Source organism: Pelodiscus sinensis, chromosome 1 (assembly GCF_052426305.1).
Source record: "Pelodiscus sinensis isolate ZL-2025 chromosome 1, ASM5242630v1, whole genome shotgun sequence".
NCBI lineage: Eukaryota > Metazoa > Chordata > Testudines > Trionychidae > Pelodiscus > Pelodiscus sinensis.
Genome location: NC_143052.1, coordinates 134,688,553 through 134,708,795, shown reverse-complemented (window position 1 = coordinate 134,708,795; position 20,243 = coordinate 134,688,553). Strand labels below are relative to the sequence as shown.

General features: G+C 46.8%; 1 long non-coding RNA gene across 1 annotated transcript; it reads left to right on the top strand.

Annotated features, from left to right (window-relative positions):
• Positions 1-2,114: 2,114 nt before the first annotated feature.
• Positions 2,115-19,603, top strand: LOC149525636 (uncharacterized). Its single transcript, XR_016347421.1, has 2 exons — positions 2,115-7,122; positions 19,417-19,603. It is a non-coding gene; the product is annotated as an uncharacterized LOC149525636 (long non-coding RNA).
• Positions 19,604-20,243: the final 640 nt, after the last annotated feature.

The following is a 20,243-nucleotide window of genomic DNA, read 5'->3' as shown; positions in this document are numbered from 1 at the left end:
GGAATAGACACGTGGAACGAGGTGTACCGGTAGTTCGGAATAGGAAGCCTAATCCGAACTACCTAGTTCGTGCCGCGTGTAGCCACGGGCACGGAGTCCGAACTAGCGGACATTTAAAAATGGTGGCCCCCGGCAATATGCAAATGAAGCCCAGGAAATTCAAATCCTGGGCTTCATTTGCAACTCCGGTTGCCTACATTAACCACCCTAGTTCGAACTAGGGTGGTAGTGTAGACATACCCTCAGATACATTCCTATCCAATGGCTGTTTGGTGGACTCTCTCTTTCTAATAAGATGTAGGTGACTCCATCGAGTCTTTTGCAAAATATGCACAATGGGAATAAGTGACCCTGTGGTTGCCACTCTTAGCAGAGGTCAAGGATCGACAAGTCCATGGAAACAGAGCTCCCCTTTCACTGCTCCAGGGCAGGGAGGAGGAGGTGGACTGGGGTGATGCTCTCACAACTAACTGCTGTACCCATCTCTTTGCAGGAGGGGAGGTGCTTTGGCTGAGGACAGTGCCCCTCTCCAGCTCTGCTCTGATTCATTATAACAGGTGGGATCCTCCTGCTCTCCTGCCCGCTGTGTGAGGAAGATCATATTCCTGTCCCTTATCTTTGTAAGCAAAGCCTGTGCAGCGAAGAGGGCTGGAGAAGCTGATCCTGGTTGGGGGAATTAGGGTGCAGCTCCGCTTTTCCATGATGCAGGCAAGCAGGCTGCTGCCCATTCTCTCCTGAATGTTAAAATAAAGAAATGAAGGTGTAGGGCTGTGCCAGCCAGTGGCTAAATGCTGGCAAAGGCAGCCTCGTCTGCATTCGTGCGGCCACTGGTGGAGTCTGCATGCCTGTTAGCATGGCAACAGACAGAAGGAAAATTGCAAACAAAGATGGAAAGGAAAACAATGTCCCACACCGTAATGTAGTCAAGGATAAATCCGGGTAAACAGCTTACTCACTTGTGAGGAACACAATATTTGCCCACTTCTGACCTAAGGAATAAGGCGTTTACTCATCCCTTTCCTGTGATTAGCAAAGGCTGGCTACACAACCAGCACAACTGACCATCTAGTTATGCTCAGCAACAGATCAGCTGGGGAAACTGCAGCTTGTAAAAATCTGCAACCAGCCAGCCAGTGCTTCTGCATGTGTGGCCTGGCCAGTAGATGTGCTGATGGCTGGAAGCACGTGACATGTCTTTTTTACAGTTTTATGTCATGTTCTCCTACTTTGTAGAGAATGGAGTGTCAGCAATCAGCCCTTCTTTTCTTTCTGGGCAAGAAACAGAGTGTCCCCTTTGCAAGCTGGAGTGCAGTTTCTGAAGCCAGCCAGTTAACCCACGTCTCTTTTACCACTCCCCCCTGGCTCTACCCAGTCTGAGCAGTGCTGCTGCTCCTGTACCTTTCCCTCGACACACCGTTCTCCTTCAGCCAGCGAGCTTGTCCACACAAGACACAGCTTTCTAAAAAAAGCAGTCGCTCATATACTTTAAACCCCTTGTGTAGCCAGCACGAGCTGTACTTTTGCCAGGTTTGCTGGTCAAGGTGATCCCTCGCAAGGTGCTTCCTGCTCACCCCCAGGTGCTGAGGCTTGCTGAAAGCTACAACTTGCCCTGTCCACAACATGGTTTTAAAACAGCCCCTATAAAATTGTTACCTTATGCAGACAGTCTCTACCCAACTGCCCTGTTCTTAGTCTCTCTTCTGTTCCCTCCACCTCTCCTTGCTCTCCCATGTCGATCCCTTTGTTTTCTCTCCCTCCAAAAGTCTACCTCCACCTCCCTGTGTGTTCTATACCTTCCTACCAGATACTGTTCCCTTCTCCCCACCAGCCTCACACTCCCTTCTCCTCCCCTAGACTAAGCTCTCTATGCTTGCCCGGGAGCGGTGGCTGAAGGATGACCCAAGGTTACAGAGGAGGGGATCAAATGGGAGAGGACAGGGTTGCCCTTCATTGTTAGGGGCTTGATCACCTCCTGGTGGTGTGACAATAGCTGGCAGGGGGAATGGAGCTGTGAGGCTGCGTGCTGGCACACACGTCCTCAGCACTGCACAAGCAGTGTTCTTGCTGCAGCCCGCAAGCCTGCATCTGAACTCGGGGGGGGGGAGGGGAAGCATGATAGGTAAAGAAGATGCAGAGCAGGGCAGGGAGATTTAGTGGCACACGTGGCTCCCAGAGGAGGAGGGAAAGCTGAATGGACTCAATTTAGCAAACAACTGTTTCTTATGCAACGACACAGGAGAAAGTGCAACTCCCACTGCTATTTGATCTGAGGAAGTGGGTCTGGCCCACAAAAGCTCATCATCTAATAAACCATCTTGTTAGTCTTTAAAGTGCTACATTGTCCTGCATTTTGCTTCATCACTTCCATCTGCCATCCTTCTGCTAAGGCACTTCAATCCTGCTCTGCAATACACTCTGCTAGTCCCATCTTGGGTCTCCTTAGAGCTCTGCTGATGTCTTGACCTGAGTCCTGACCTGAAGTCCATCCCCCTGCTATTCCAGTTCAGTCCTCAGTCTTCCTCCCCAGCTGTGCAAAGGCTTCGTCCATCCTCCCCTGCAGCCCTCTGATATTCCATTTCCAGGCCTGCCACAGCCCTGCCAGTGCCCCTCAGTCTTGCCCTGCAGCCCCCTGCTATTCCAGCCCTGGGTTCCCCTCACAGCCCTGCCAGTGCCCCTCAGTCCTGCCCTGCAGCCCCCTGCTATTCCAGCCCTGGGCTCCCCTCACAGCCCTGCCAGTGCCCCTCAGCCCTGCCCTGCAGCCCCCTGCTATTCCAGCCCTGGGCTCCCCTCACAGCCCTGCCAGTGCCCCTCAGCCCTGCCCTGCAGCCCCTGCTATTCCAGCCCTGGGCTCCCCACACAGCCCTGCCAGTGCCCCTCAGTCCTGCCCTGCATCCTCCTCTCCACTTTCTTCCATCTTCCCCTGCAGCCCCCACATAGTCTGGTCCTGGCCTCCCCACACCTAAGGTACTAAAGCTTCAGTCATCCCTACCAGGACAATTAGGAGACGCCCTTGCTGAGAAAGTGACAGGACAGCCAGTCCATTGCAGCAAACAAGCAGGGGTTGAGGGGGAAGAGAAACCAGAAAACAAAATGAGATTTCGCAGCAATAAGAACATAGTCAAAAGCAGGAGTGGGGAGAAAAGAGGAACTGGTAAGACCAGAACATCTTTTCCCAACTACAAGGACCCAGCATCCCATGGGAGAAGATGTGGGAGGGGATGGGAAGGTAATTTTTTCAGCCCATTTTTTCAAAAGCAAAATAATAAAATGCAGGGAGTAAAAATGGAGGAAATGTAGAAACTGCCCTTCCCCTGCAGAAAAAGTGATTAAGGAAGCTGGAAAGACTGTTGTATGAGGACAGGCTAAAGGAATTAAATCTGTGCAGCTTGGCTAAGTGACAACTGGGGCAGACAGTATAACTGCAGCCAGGGTTCCCAGCTGCCAAGCGAAGAGCATAGCAGCTCTGAGAGCATCAACTGCAGCATCAGGGCTTCAGGGGCTGACAAGAATCTGAAGGGCAGGAGGAAGTGGAATTGCTTGTGGAGCTCCAGGATTTACAATTTCATCTCTACCCAACACTCTGTTGTGCCCCCTTGGCCATCTCTCACTACCAGAGCATCTGAACGTGTCGCAGTTTTTCATGTATGTTGCCTCTGTGAACTAGGACAGTGCTATTTTGTACAGATAAGTAACTGAAGACTTGCCTAACAACACACAGGAAGAGTGAGGTAGAGCAGTGAATTAAATTCAAGTTCCTGCAAGTCACAGACTAATGCTGTAACCACTGGACCATCGTTCCTCTCTGCTCTTCACCTGCTGTCTTTGTAGAGCTCCCTCTCTTGAGCAGGCAGTGATGGGGAGGGAGACAATGGGAAAAGATAGATAGAGAGTGAAGGGGAAAAAATGAGGGAAGGAGAAAGATGTGGGGACAGAAAGAACAGTAAGAGTAAATTAAATAGGAAAAAAGGGGAAGACAAATTAAGAGATGCTGGAAAAGGAGAAATTAACAAGGGCGAAAGAAAGGAAAGGTTTGTGGAAAAGAAAATGAAAATGATATGGAGAAAAATAAGATCATAAGTACTGTTGTGATGGAGAAGAAGAGAAAAGAAAGGAGAGCTGATGTAGAAATGCAAGCCCCTGTTGCAATTGATAAGACCTGCCCCACTTCCTGGAAGTGGCTTGTGGGTTCTCTTTTCTCCATCAACAAAAATTGCTCAAGAGAGTTAACTGGAACCTGGAGAAAGGTTCTCAAGCAGCCCTAAAGGAAGTGAAGCAATTATTTCAGTACTTCAAGATGGGGTAAAAGAACCTGTACTCTCTGTATGACAATAGATCTTTAACTTCTGTGACATTGCTTTACAAACTTTCAAAAAGTCTCTGTTATGAGTTCCAAAACTCCCCTGAAGACCAGTAAGAAGTATCACTTGGATGTATAACATCAAAAGGTTCACTGATGTTCATGGCAGGTTTTCTGTCCAGCATATCAATTCCACATCTAACAAGGGCTGCAACCACCCTCTAAAATAGGAGCCGCAGCCTATGCTATACTGAGAGGACAAGTTTCACTGGGAATTTGAGCATATTAATCAAGCAGAGGTTCTTCTAAGTAATCCTGTGGGACCATAGGGCATGTCTACACTGCAGGGCTAAAGTCAAATTAAGCTATGCAACTTCAACTGTGCAATTGCATAGCTGAAGTCAAAATAGCTTAATATGGCTTTTGGCATTGTCCCTTATTCCTCAAGAAATGAGGGTTACAGAAGTCGGAGTAAGAAGTCCACTTTGATCTTTATCTGCTTAGGTTTAAGTACCAATTCTCCAGATACTTAATGATACTCTGTTCCCTTCCCCCCTACCTCCTTTCCTCTTTCCTTTGTCTTCCCCTCTCCTATTTATTTCCAATTTTCATATCCCCTACTCATAACTCTGGTCATCTGAAGAACTAGGCTGTGCCCACAAAAGCTCATGATCCTATCTACATGTTTTGTTAGTCTATAAAGTGCTACCAGACCATTTGTTGTTTTTTTCTGTAACAGATTAACTCGGCTACCCCCTGAAGCTCTTAACTATATATAGTTAGTTAGTTAGCTGTCATGGGCAAAACTCACTTCCTCAGATGATGAGCTGGAGTGAAATAACAGAAACCAAGTTATTTATAACAGTAAAAAAGATACCTGTCAATTGTAGGACCAGTGCTAATGAGGCTAAGTAAGTGGGCTGGAAGTGTCCCATACTTAGCTTTTTATGTAAAAATGCAGTGTTAAAGGGAGGGGAGACTAGCTTTATAATATCACATCCAGTTAATATCTTTGTTCAAGCTCAGGGAAAGAGTGTCAGATTTGCAGATGAATACCAATTTTGTACTCTCTCTCTCAGGAATTGTCTGGTGAAATTCTTTTGTAGAAGAATGGCTACTTTTAAATCTCTGATTGAGTGCCCAGGCAGGTTAGAATGTTCCCCTACAGGTTTCTCTGTGTTACAATTTCTAATATCGGATTTATGTCTATTTATCCTGTGTCGCAGAGACTCTCTGGTTTAGCCAATATACATGGCAGAAGGGTATTGCTGGCACTTGATGGCATATATCACATTAGAGGATGTGCAGTTGTATGAGCCCCAGATGTTGTGGATTATGTGGCTATTACCTGTTATGGTGTTGCTTGTATAGATGTGTGGACAGAGTTGGCAACAGGGTTTGTTGCAGGTTCCTAGGTGAGTGTCTCTGAGGCATGATGTGTGGCTGCTGGAAAGTATTTGCTTCAGGTTAGAGGATTGTCTGTAGGCAAGGACAGGCCTGTCTCCCAAGGCTTGTGAGAGTGAGGGATCATTTTCCAGGATAGGTTGTAGATTGCCAATGATGTGCTGGAGGGGCTTAAGTTGGAGGCTATAGGTGACGACTAGTGATGTTCTGTTATTTTACTTGTTGGGCCAGTCTTGAAGAAGTAGATTCCTGGGTATGACTTGTCTGGTTCTGTCACAGTTTCTTCACTTCCCCAGGTGGGTATTTAAGTTTTAAGAATGCCTGATAAAGATCTTAGAGGTGTCTGTCTCTGTCTCTGGACAGGAACAAATCTGGTTGTATCTTAGGGCCTGGCTGTAAACAATTGATTGGGTGATTTCCACTGAGCCCCCTATGAGATTCTCTCCCTTGACATTCTCTTCACCTGTTATCAGTAAGTGGGAGGTGACAGTAAGTGGAAGCGCCCCAATGTGCAACTCCGGCAAGAGCTGGCTGAGCTGTGGCAAAAGCCAGCAGGGAGCTATTTAAAGAGCTGGCAGGGACCTGAGTTGCAATAGGACAGTACCTGTAAGAACTTCTAAGTTACTTCCATTGCTGGCTTTTTTTTTAACTGTTGATACAGAATTTCCCCTTCCCCTCCCATATTCTCCTCCCTCTCCCACTCTGGAATCCCTGGCTCTCTCATGCCCATCAGCTGTGATGCTGAGGTTCTCTCAGGAAACACGTCTTCCCTCATCCTCAGCTCAATTTCCAACCTCTAAATAGCCCATTTATTTCATGCCTTGGTGGCACCATGTCTCTGCCAGGAAATCTGGATGGATGGGGAGAGCAGTTCCTATGCCAGAATCTCCACATCAACAGAGCCAGCCACAAGATCCTGCAGCACTCTCCCCTTCCAGGAGTTCTTCCCTCATCCCCCATAGGCTGTAGGCGCAAGTTCATCATGCCACCTCCTTGCCTTTCTTTCTTCAACTGTCCCCTAAAGATGAAGGAAGAACATGCCTTAAGGACATTATCCCCTCTTGTAGGAGAAGAAGAAGGTCCACCGAGGAGAAACCCTCAAGACTGAACCCAGGACCCCAGGTCACTGTCTGGGGAGCCCAGCCCACAAGATTGAACAAGAGCTCTTGTCCTGTTCATGAAATGTCCATGGCCAGGAGTGGCCCGTAACTATAGGCAGACTCAGTCGCTGCCTAGGGCGCTGCCACCCAGGGCACTCGATGATGACATCACAGGGCGCCCGGGGTGACCAATGATCACATCAGTCCATTGATGGCCCTGCAGGCAGGGGCGCCGATTGTGCATTTCGCCTGGGGTGCCAGCTGCCGCAGCCAGCCTCAGGCCACTCCTGTCCATGGCTGCTGTGGTATAAGAGAAATGAGGTGAGTGACTCAGGCCATGGTGATGCCTTCGGCTTCTGAGTCTTAATTGTAACCAGCAATGGATGCTCAGCTTACTCTAACCCTCCTCCCTATGTCCCCTACCCTCGCTCTCATAAATGCTCTTTCCTTTCCCACCCTTACCCTCATGGGATGCTTCAGCTGAGGGGTTTCCATGGAGACAGGGCTGTCATGGCAACTGAATGATGGCAAAAAATTGAGCTCTGGAGAGATTGTGTGAAACCAGCAATTGGACATCAGCTGAAATGATTTGTCTATGCTAGCTTCTCTGTGGTTTCCGTCCCACTTCCACAGACAATAAAAGCAGAAGTAAGGCTGTTTCCTGCTATAAGAAGAACCACCAGAGTGTACGGTATGTCTCCAGCACCTCCTGGCCTACCACCTGGAGCAGTGTGAAGCATTTCACCCCACATGCTTGCAGGAACATTTGGAAGCACTGCACCCACCTCCTGCCCTTATATGCCAGGTCCCTACCCCTCCAGAATCAGGCAGACAGGTGGCTTTGTTTTCTCACTGTTTTTCAATAAGGATTCTGCTGTCTTTTGTTCTATTTTACAGGAATGTAACATATTTGTAATTACCTTGGGGTATGTCTACACTAAAGCACTAATTCGAACTAACTTAATTCGAATTAGTTAATTCGAACTAAGCTAATTTGAACTAGTGCATCTAGACCTAAAAACTAATTCGAATTAGCGTTTTGCTAATTCGAACTAGCATGTCCACATTAAGTGGACCCTGAACCGGGCTTAAGGATGGCCAGAAGCAGTGCCGGCAGGGCATCAGGTTAGGACTTAGAGCATGGAGCTGCTGCCTCAGGCTAGCCGAGGGCTGTGCTTAAAGGGACCCGACCTCCACCCCGGACAGACAATTCTCAGGGTTCCCCGCTTGCTTGTCTACCTTGATGAGGGACAGCAAAGCAGTCCTGTCTTGGAGTGCCCTGAGTGCCCACACTCGGCACATCACAACTCTTGGCCATCAGCCCAGCTGCACTTGCCGCAGGCAGCCATCTGGGGGGGTCAATCTGGGGGCTGTCAGGATCCAGGAGACCCTGCAGGAGAGCTTCCACCCTGAGGAGCCCGCAGAGCCACCCCAGTCCTCCTCATTGGGGGCTCGTGCCCCATTCCTCCCTCACCTCCTTCCACTTACCCCTCCCTAGCCCCCCTTCCTGATGTAAAAAATAAAGGACACGTGTGGTCAAAAACAGAAACTCTCTTTATTTAACAAAACTGGAGGGGGGATTAACCTCTGGGGAGACTGGGAAAAGGAGGTGGGAGAGGGGAAGAGAGAGGGTGGAAGAGGGGAGGAGGAAGCCTGGGAGGAGGGAAGCCAGGGGAAGAAGGAGGAGGGGAAGTATAAAACTATGGTACACCATATCTTCAGTACTGTGTACAGATGTGGTCTCCTCACCTCAGAAGAGATGTTTTGGCCTTGGAAAGGATTCAGAAAAGTGCAACTAAAATGATTAGGGGTTTGGAACAGGTCCCATATGAAGAGAGGTTAAAGAGACTGGTACTTTTCAGCTTAGGAAAGAGGAGACTGAGGGCGGATATGATAGAGGTCTATAAAATCATGAGTGATGTGGAGAGGGTGAATAAAGAAAAGGTCTTCATTAGTTCCCATAATAGAAGGACTAGAGAACACCAAATGAATAAAAGAAAGTTTCAAATGAATAAAAGAAAGTTCTTCTTCACAAAGCAAATAGTCAGCCTGTAGAACTCCTTGCCACAGGAGTCTGTGAAGGCTAGAACTATAACAGAGTTTAAAGAGAAGTTAGATAAAGTCATGGAGGTTGAGTCCATGGAGTGCTATTAGCCAGGGGGTAGAAATGGTGTCCCTGGCCTCTCTTTGTGGAAGGCTGGAGATGGATGGCACGAGACAAATGGCTTGGACATTGTCTTCAGTCCATCCCTTTCAGGGTAGCTGGTTTTGGCCACTGTTGGCAGACAGGCTACTGGGCTAGATGGACCTTTGGTCTGACCCAGTACGACCGTTCTTATGTTCTTATGTTCTAAGCTCAGGGCTCAGGGTCAGGGGTCTCACTGGACCACCTTGATTTTCATGCAAACCTGCTCCTGGGTTCGCATGTGGCCTTTGCTGGCCAGGCTGGCAGCTATCCTGCCCTAGACAGCCACTTTCCTGTGCCTAATGCAGAGGTCGTGGACGTTGGAGGCCTCCCCCCAAACCTGGATAAGGTCCACGATCTCCACACTAGACCAGGAGGGCGCCCACCTCTTGCGGCCCCGGGCAGGCTCCTGGGAGCTGCCAGCCTGGTCCCAGGAAGAGGTGGAGGGCTGGGTGGCAGCGGGTGGCTGGCTCATGCCATGCCAGGTGTAGGGTCTGCTGGCTGGGTGCTGGCAGGCTTGCACCTGATGGGCACCATAGCCAGACCGTGCCCCTTTAAGGGCTCCGGGGCTGGGAGGGGAGCAGACGAGTTTCCCTGTTTGGCCCAGAGTGGCCACCAGGGCAAGTTGGGAAGGGCTAGCCTACCACTAGTTCGAATTAAGTGGCTACACAGCCCTTAATTCCAACTACTTAATTCGAACTAGGTGCTAGTCGTCATAGAATGAGGTTTACCTAGTTTGAATTAAGCGCTCCGCTAGTTCGAATTAAGTTCGAACTAGCGGTTTGTATGTGTAGCGCCTAGCAAAGTTAATTCGAACTAATGGCTGTTAGTTCGAATTAACTTTGTAGTGTAGACATATCCTTGGAGTGTCTCTTTGGCTCATAGACTTTGTTAGATGTTAGCACTAACGTTTCTGGCCCAGATTCTCAAAAGTATTTGGGAACTTAACTCCCATTAACTTCAACAGAAACAAAAGGTGGACAAGGTCACATCTTTTACTGGACCAATGTGAATCTGGGAAAGGGACAATTTTTCAAGCTAGACAAATCTCTTCCCCGGTTCCACTCTCTTCCTGAGGAAGAGCTTGCTGGCCCTTCCACCAACAGAACATTATTAAATGAAAGATATAACTTGGCTTACCATGTCTCTCTCAAATCCTGGGACCAAGACGGCTGCAACAATGCAAACAATTCATTTGGATTTGGGGGCAGATGCCTAATAACTTTAAGAATCTGGGCTTTTGTCCATCTGCCCATGACCTTACTAAAGCATAATGTGGTCTTCTGTACTATCCGAACAATGCAAAATGTGGGTCCCTTGACTCCTCCAAGACTTTCATGTATTATTTGTCACATTCTTTGCAATTTGTTCTAACTTATCTACCAATCCATATGACCTAATAGGGGCTTGAACTGAGACAGCAGTTAAAATGATTTACTGTGGTTTGTGGGACTTTACCTGTTATTAACCATATAGCAAGCAAGCAGCAATTTTAAATGTATTATTAGTAGAGTTGGGCAAAGTTTTTTGGTGAATAGTGTATGTGACGAAACAAGCAGTTTCAGTCAACCTGAAACTATTTGTAAATTTGGTGCAAACTGTTTCAGCTTGAGGGAGATGATTGTAGTGCTTCTTCTTTCTCTTCTCTCTTTATCTCCCCGCCCCATCTTTAGCTCAGTGGATCGGGCAATCACCTGTGTTCTGGGAAACTCGGGTTCAAATACCTGATGTCGAACAGCTACAAAACAGACTCTTTCTGAATCACAAAAAATTCCCAAACATTTCAGATTCAATTCAACACAAACTGATTTTTAAAAAGAAATCTGGTACAGTCATTGAACTGAAAAATCAATTATTTCTGCAGCTGCGGTTATTACTGTGTTACTTGATAAATTGAACACATTTTTTAAAAAGTGTTAGTTAGCATGGTAAGAAGTCATATTTTCTCTTTAATTTGCATAGATCTATGTTAGTCTTGGATCAAGTCTGACCAGATAACTCTGGTGGTTTCAGTGGTTCTTTTCTTGTATGATGGATCATTTTGCTTGTATCTGAACTTGTCAAATTTTGTTTCAGAAATGGATGGCCCTTGAGTAGTATTTTCATAAACTCCTCTTCTTACAGCCTCCGGCTTTCACTGTGAGTGGTATTGAAAGCAGATCTGCTACGAGAATCTCTTACCAGGCCTGTACTGTGGACAAGCACTTTTGCAATGACATGATTACTTGCTGAAGTGTATATGGTGTTATGTCCCATGGTTTCTGTGATGTGTCTTCCACTGGTTTATCTTGTGTTTGTGCACTGGCTGACTAGTGCCCATACATATATTCATAAAACTGCTCTCAACCAAACGATCCCCAGTATTTCTTTTCAATCTGCATCATTTTGCGGTGTTTCAGTCAGTATTTTGGAAGCAAATGCCATTGGATGATCACCATGCAGAAGGATAGCCCATGCTTATTTGTATTACTGTAGTACCATGGACCAAGAGCCCATTGTTCTAGTCACTGTGTAGAGCATGAGGGCTTATCTACATAAGGAAACTGATCAGTGCTGAGGACTAATATACTGATTCAGAGATTCCAAGGACAAAAGGGACTACTGTGATTAACTACTGTATAGCACAGGCCATAGACCTTCCCCAGTATAACTCATTTCTCCTGTCTTTTTACCCTCCCCTTTTGTTATTAGTTTGACATCCTTCTGACTTCACTAGCCAGGCTGTCCTCAAGAAGATTGGTTCCCTTTCTACTGAAATGAAAACCATCCAAACTGTGTGGCCCCTCATCTCGCAGAAGGGGGATCATTGTTTCAGAAAACCAACACCCTCAAAAGTACATCACTTACCTAATGAATGGTTTACTTTCAGAAACTTCCGCAGCTGGGCAGCAGATGGCACGCATAGCCCTATTTTGGCACCAAACCACTTTGCCATGGAGTACATCAACAGGAAAGGCTACTTTTCTATGGCATTGCAAGCATTTGTGGATCATTGGAGACATTTTACTAACAATGTGGGATGGAAGAGAAGATGGATGATGCAAAAATAATTAAGGAAACAGGCCTGTTCATAAAACTGCAAGCGGGAACTTTCATTCCAGACCAGAGGATTACCTTTGGGGAAATTGAAATCATAGGAGCATCAACCTCCACCTTACTCTCCTGGTGCATGAATTCATGCACTGGCTACCTCAAGAGTCACAATGAGTTCTTCAAGAGGCGCAGCATAGGTGCAGAATGGCAGCTGGATGTGCCTTTTGCAGTTTGAAAGGCTGCCTACTCATTTGATTACATTTCAGTGAAAAAAATATCCCCACAGTCATAGTTGGTTGCTGTGTGCTTCCTAATATCTGTGAAATAAAGCAGGAGACTGGAGGACTGAGCTGGGATGGCTGGCTGTTGTTTTTGAAAAGCCACATACCAGGGCTATAAGAAAACTCAGTAGGAAGCTAGACACCTCAGGGAGGCCTGGAAAGGCCATTTTAACAATGAGACACAGTAATGTGTGTTGCTGTAGGGAGCTGTGCCTGGTACTGGTTTTGTTTTGTTTTTCATAACAATATGAACCTTGTAATGAGTGCTGTGTGTATGGTAATACAATATTGCAACTGCCCATATTGCCATTATCTGTGAATGATGTCAGCTGTGGCTAGCTTATGTTGTCAACTAATAAAGATTAATTAAATTACCATAACTTGACTTTTATTCCAAACCCATGAAAGCAGACATATGTGTAACTGAATGAAACTTTAGAAACACAGGGAAAAGAACCTCTGAAGTGGAAAGAACAGTCATTTTCATTTCACAAACACACATACACCAACCATATGTCTTACAGGTAAGTATATGTGTGGCTGTGATGGTCTGTACTATCCATCAGGGTGGTGTGATAGGGGTATTACTGGCCCCAGAACCCATGGGCAGTGGGTAATGTAGGCAAGGGAAGGCATTACTTTCTCAAAACTGCCTACACTGCCCAGCTGCCTGGGAGGGGCTGGGACTGTGGCACAACAGCCCGGCTCCCCAGCAGCTGGGTAGGCCTGGGGCGGGGCTGGACCGAGCCATTCCAGCACCCCGGGCAGACAGTTTAATTGCACCCCGGATTGGGGGAGGGTGCATGTGCGGCCCCGCCCCCTCCCAGTGCATGGGGGAGGGCAGGCAGAGTTGGCGGTGGCAGGACGCACGTGCCCGGCCTGGCCCGGCCCAGCTACCGCTGCTGGCGCACAGCCTGGGGCCGCCTGAGCCTGGCCCTGCAGGGCCCAACGGCCGCGGGGGGAAGGGCGCTGCTGGCCGGCACTGCGGGTGTTAACACGGCCCCCGCCCTGGGCAGCCACTGCAGGGTGGCCGCTGGGAGCTGCTGCAACCCACAATCCAGGAGCCAGGCACGCTGTGCGCCCCTTACAGCTGCCATCAGGCGCTCTCCATAGGTTGGCACCCCGGGCAGCTGCCCAGCTAGCCCATGCTTTAATCCAGCCCTGGCCTGGGGCCATGGTGTGACAGACCTGGCCTTCTGCTGGGGTTGGGTGGGACTTGGCTGGGGGGCAGTTTTTGAAGGGAGACGGGGTATGGCTTCAGCCTGCTTTGCCCAGTTGGGCCTTCAGCCACTTGCCATGCCAGAACCCCTTGTGATGTGGAGGGTGTGTTTAGGGAAGTGCTGGAATGCACATCTCTGTGATCTGTGACAGACAGTGAGCACAGATCTGTTGAGCCTGAAGATTAGGCAGAGACTACAGCTTGTCTGTTGCTCCCTGAGAAGTGCTGCTGTCATTTCTTGCTGCCCATTTCCCCTGTCCATTCGGTCCTCAAGCATCATCCTCCAAGCTCTCTGCTCAGTATCTAAAGCACACAGAGTTTGCAGGATCTTCTGGAACATGTTTTCTTTTGTCCTCTTCTTTCTCCTCCTCATCTCCCTCAGCCACTCTGCCAGTATGGACGGAGAGACCCTCAATACCACATTTGTAGTTGCAAAAGAAACAGCGGACAGAGGTGCTACTGTGAGTGCATTCACTCCTCTTGAGCCACACATGTTACAAGCACTATATTCTCCTTTCCACATGGGATTCATAGAGCATTGCATCGTGGAATCTCAGGCATAGTAAGACTTGCCCTGGAGGTCAGAAGGCAAGATGGCAGAATACGTGAGGGGAACTTATGGGCATGACCAAGAGTGCCATTTATGGGGGTTAGGGAGTATCAGCCCCTGCCAGATGTTTGAACCCCTGGATTCATAATTGAGGTATGCTGCAAGCCCATGCCCTAACTTCACAGTCAGTTTTTAGATGAAACATGGTTTGAGCTGCTTGAGGCTTTGCCTTTGGGGCAGGGAGTTTGTTATAAAAAGAGGGAGGCAGGTGATTAAGAATAACAAGAGGCCCGGCACTCAGGATCTTTAGATCACCATGAAAACATTGCTGGGTACACCACTTAAATGATAGGGGGGAGGGAGGAGTAGGAATGAGTGTTGTGCTGCTGGGATTTGCATTTGGACCACTGCTGTGAGTTCTTGAAAAAGGGGTAAACAAAGACTAATCCAAAGCTGATTGCAGGGAGTTACAAAGAGATTTCACAAAACTGGGTGATTGGGCAACACAAGGGCAGATGGAATTCAACGTTGGTAAGTGCAAAGTAATACACGTGGGCAGGGTTCGACAAATAATACAATCTACTTGCCCGTGGCGAGTAGATTGCAACCCGGAAGAGCTGGGTTCGGGCGATCTATGCATGCGCAAAACGATCTGCGCACGTGCAGATCACCAGACAGCGTGGCTAGCAAGCAGGGCTTGCCGTGGTTCGGTGAGCCCTGCACATGGGAGATTATAATCCTAACTATAGATATAAAAATGATGGGGTCTAAAATGGTTGTTACCACTTAAGAAAGAGATCTTGGAATTACTGTGGATAGTTCCCTGAAAACATCTGTTCACTATGAAGTGACAATCTAAAAACTAAAACGCTAACAGTATATTGGGAATCATTAGAAAAGGAACAGATAAAAAGACAAAATTCTATATTGCCTCTATATAAAGTCATTGTATGCCCACATCTTGAATACTATATACAGATCTGGTCACCCCGTCTAAAAAAAAAAAAAGTTCTGTTGGATTTGGATAAGGTACAGAACAGAGACCAGAAGGCGATGTCTACATTGGCACCCCTTTCCGGAAAAGGGATGCTAATGAGACCAGTCGGAATTGCAAATGTCGCGGGGGATTTAAATATCCCCCGCGGCATTTGCATGAACATGGCTGCCGCTTTTTTCTGGCTCGGGGTTTTGCCGGAGAAAAGCGCCAGTCTAGACGGGATCTTGCGGAAAATAAGCCCTTTTCCGCAAGATCCCTTATTCCTACTTGAAAGTAGGATTTTCCGAGCCAGAAAAAAGTGGCAGCCATGTTCATGCAAATGCCGCGGGGGATATTTAAATCCCCCGCGACATTTGCAATTCCGACTGGTCTCATTAGCATCCCTTTTCCGGAAAGGGGTGCCAATGTAGACACAGCCGAAATGTTTAGGGGTAAGAAACAGCTTCCATATGAGGAGAGATTAACAAGTCTGGGACTTTTCAGCATGGAAAATGAATGACTAAAGGGTGGAAGATATGTTAGAGGTCTAGAAAATCATGAAAGGTATGGAAAAAATAGAATAAGGAAATGTTATTCATTTCTTCACTAACAATACAAGAAGCTCACCCAATTACAGTTATAGGAAGCAGATTTAAAACAAACAGGTGATAGGTAACGGTTCATGATGAGGGATAGCTCAGTGGTTTGAGCATTGGCCTAGTAAACCCAGGAGTGTGAGTTCAATCCTTGCCGAGGCCATTGAGGGATTTGAGGCAAATATTTGTCAGGGATGGTACTTGGTCCTGCTGTGAAGGCAGGGGACTGGACTTGATGACCTTTCAAGGTCCCTTCCAGTTCTAAGAGATAGGCAATCTCCATTAATTTAATTTATACGTTTATTTATGAATACCTCTTTTGTTGATTGCTTTTGAAGCACCTGGCATTGGCCACTGTTGGAAGACCGGGTACTGGGCTAGAAGGACCGTTGGTCTGACTCAGTATGGCTGTTCTGATGTTCATATATAGATCTGAAATGTATCTGCCCCCTTGTTGCATTGAAAGGTTTGTAATCTATTGAATGTGTACATTTTATTTGTGTGCATGTGTCATTCTTGTATACAATGTTAGAAATATGAAGTGCAAATCTGCTTTTTCATCTAGCTCTTCTAGTGAAAGCCCTTAGTGGTACTTACAGAACTTAATGGCCCAGTACTCAAGGCAATGATCTATGAATGGTTTTTATTTCTTGTAAGCCCAAACTGTGCTAAGTCCTACAAAGACACATGATTATGCCACCTGGTGCTGGAATCCATCTTGAATTTTATGTTTCTGGGAAGAGGGAAAAATTGAGTAAAGGATTCCCTCCCTGGGGAAAGTCTATTTAAGGGAGGGAAAACAAACAGTGATTGTCTTCTGTTGACTTTTGAAACTGCCTCCACAGCCTAAGAGAATACATAAGAACACTTGGAAACAAAGAATTGTAATGAGAGGGGTTGAAGAAATTGTTAAGCCTTGGGTCAGATAAAAGTTCAGCTCTGGCTTGAAGAATTTAATTTGAGATAAGTACCAGGGTAAGAGTTTCTCTTAGGCTGCGTCTAGACTGGCATGATTTTGTGGAAATACTTTTAATGGAAAAGTTTTTCTGTTAAAAGTATTTCTGCAAAAGCGCGTCTAGATTGGCACGGATGCTTTTGCGCAAAAAGTGCTTTTGCACAAAAGCATCCGTGGCCAGTCTAGACACAATTTTGCGCAAGAAAGCCCCGATCACCATTTTAGCCATCAGGGCTTTTTTGCGCAAAACAGTTCTTCCCGGTCTACACTGGCCCTCTTGCGCAAGTATTCTTGCGCAAGAGGTCTTTTTCCTGAATGGGAGCGTGAAAGTATTTGCTCAAGAAGCACTGATTTTGTACATTACAAAGTCAGTGCTCTTGAGCAAATTCAAGTGGCCAGTGTAGACAGCTGGCAAGTTTTTGCGCACAAGCGTTGCACAAAAACTTGCCAGTCTAGACGCACCCTTAGAGTATTAGGCTTAGCTGATGCGTTTTGTTTATTTTAGCTTACTAGTTTACTTTGATCTGTCACCAGTTGCAATCACTTAAATCTACTTTTTATACTTAATAAAATCACTTTTGTTTATTATCAAACCCAGTGGAAATAATTGTTATCTGGTTGGGGAGGGAAGCAAACACTATGCATATCTCTCTTTCATTGATAAAGGGGGCAAATTTCATGAGCTTTCTCTGTGTAAAACTTTTATACAGAGTAAGGTGGATTTATTTGTTGTGGTCCCTTATAAGGGGCTGTTCTCTTGAGTGCTCTCAAGTCCCTATAACTGAGCTCTCCCAGGCTACATCTGCACTGCAGTGCTATGTCAGGATACCTCTGGTATAGCTATTCCTTTGAGTGCACCCATTATTTCAAAATATAATGGGCTCACTGTTCCGACCTCCCTACAAACCTCGTTCCACGAGGAGTAAGGGACATTTCAGAGTAGCGAATTATTTTGGAATAAGGGCTGTGTAGACAGTGCCATATTTTGAAACAAGCTATTTCGAAATTGACTTGAAATAAGCTACGCAATTTGCATAGCTCAAATTGCAAAGCTTATTTCAAGCTCTGAGTGCAGTTTGCTCCCACCCCCCTGAGTTGAGCTGTTATCAGTATTACTCTGCTGGGAGGCTCTATGCCATGTCTGGCGGAGATCAGAGCTTGTGGCCCAGAAGGATAGGGTGGTGGGGCACCCCAAGGGCCAAGCAAGTGAGTCAGCCAGATGATAGTCCCAAGGGGATCTCTGTGATCCAACCCATCACATCATCAGCCTTTAAAAAGGAAGGGACATGTTCCTGTGTACCTGAGCACTGGGCAGCAGAGTTCAAAACACTGACCAGAGTGGTCACAGTGGGACATTTTGGAACACGTAGTGAAGGCCAATAAATTCAACGTAAGCAGTGTCAGCACTGACACTACATCACCCTAACTATGTTGACCAAAGTGCTATGCCTCTCACTGGAGTGGTGTTATGAAATTGGCATAATGAGTGAGTTTCATCAGTGGCAGCAACCTTGCAGTGTAGACATTTACACAGGCTGTGTCTACACTACAAAGAAAAGTTGGAAAAAAATACGCAAATTGTGAATCGCAATTTGCATATCTTTTTCCACTTTTCTTGCTTTTCCAAGATCCCAGAAAAGAGCTGTAGTGTAGACATAGCCACAGTTAGGTTATTGCAAGCTGCCAATGGTACAAACCAATGGTTCGAACATGGCCTGCCCTCCTGTCGGGTGTTGTTTCATTTGGTTCTAAGGGAATCATTTGGCTCTTTCCACTTCAGTACTTCCCTCTTTGTACACGTTAATCTTTGCTTGTTTTCCATTCCCAGGCGTTTATCATTTCTGCTTCAAAGATATGGGTTTTTGTAAAATAACAAAGGATTTTTTTCCACTTCATTGACACGGATAAGGGGTGTCCGGGATCCGGGAGAAGATTGGTTGCTGTTTACACAGAACCCGGGAGGGAGGGAAAGAAGGGAGACCAGAGAAAAACAAGGTTTCAGTGAGCAAGTGTGAATGCAAAGGATTCTGGGTAGAAATCAGTGCCATGTAACATTTAGATAGGAACGGGGCAAGTCAAATTGAATAACTGCAAAAAAGAATCTTGGACACTCACTGCAGGCATGCCAGTATGTGAGGGAGAGTCAGCAGGTTGCCTAGTAGAAACCAAGGCAGGGGCTTCCATTGCAACAGCTCACACTTTCCCCCGATGGCCTCTGCCAAAAGGATAGGGGAAATCTGCATCATTAACAATGATGGGAGGCCACACTCTAGGCCCTTTACCAGAGTGACAAACCACAGTCTATGTTGGGCTTGGTTATAAGCCTGTCAGGCATCAGCTAAGTAAGATGGGAGGCTGTTCTCAGTAGTGACAGATGGAACAAGGAGCAATGATCTCAAGTTACAGTGGGGGAGGTCTAGGTTGGACATTAGGAAAAACTATTTCCCTAGGAGGGTGGTGAAGCACTGAAATGGGTTCCCTAGGGAGGAGCTGGAATCTCCATCCCTAGAGGTTTTTAAGTCCCGACTTGACAAAGCCCTGGCTGGGATGGTTTAATTGTGGTTGGTTCTGCTTTGGGCGGGGGGCTGGACTAGATGGCCTCCTGAGGTTTCTTCCAAACATAATCTTTTATGATTCTTCTAAGGTGCTTTTTGTTTTTGTTTAATACTGAATATTAGAGGAGTTTTAGTCAAATGGTATCTATTGTAGCCAAGGTGTAGTTTATTAATTGATCTTTTAAAACTGCAAACGCAGCACATCTATACAAGGGATATATGACCTACACACTGGAAAATAAATAAATATATGATTACTCTCTAGTGACACTGCTCTACAATGGATGGAATCAGAACTGCTCACCTGTGTCTCAGAGGACCTGTACTGCCTACATCTAATGATGATTCTCCATTAGCTCCAGTGCTCACTTGTAGGAGGAAGATCTGTAGCTGCTGCTGCTGAGAAGTTCTGAGTAGCATGAACATCAGCACAATGACAGGCTGTAAAAACATCAGCGACACGTATTCTCTGGGTATATCTACACTGCAATATAAGCCTGCACTCAGCCTCAAGACTAACCCCCCTTTTGCCCATGCAAGTGGCACTAAGCCAGGTTTCAGACCTGGGTCCTAGAAGCCTGCAGGACTGCAGGATCTGAGCACAGGTCAGGTCTTAACCCATGCCCTATTTCAGGGCTACTCAACTTTGGAAGGCCTGGGGGCCACAATGACACTCACAGCACATGCCAAGGGCCACAACTTAAGTGTGGTTACATATACATGCAAATATATATGCAAATATATGCAAATAGCTTCTTTCACACTGATGGGAATGAATACAAAGATTAAGCTGTGGCACGGGACCCAAACATGGCCAATGTGAGCCAGTCAGCACCTCTCAGGCTCTGCCCACAAGGATAAGCAGCCAGCACTTCCCACAATGCCCCGGTGCTCCCTGCATCTCCTCCCTAGGGACTAGAAACGCCGACACTCTGTACCCATCTGTTCCAACCAGCCCGTCCACTTGATTCTTTCAATGCTCATCCTGCCTGGGAGACACCTCGCTGTTGTGGAAGTCATGTTCAAAGGATCCCACCATGCTGGTGTTGAGCCCCGCGTAAAACCAAACTGCAGTGCGGACTGCAAACAAAC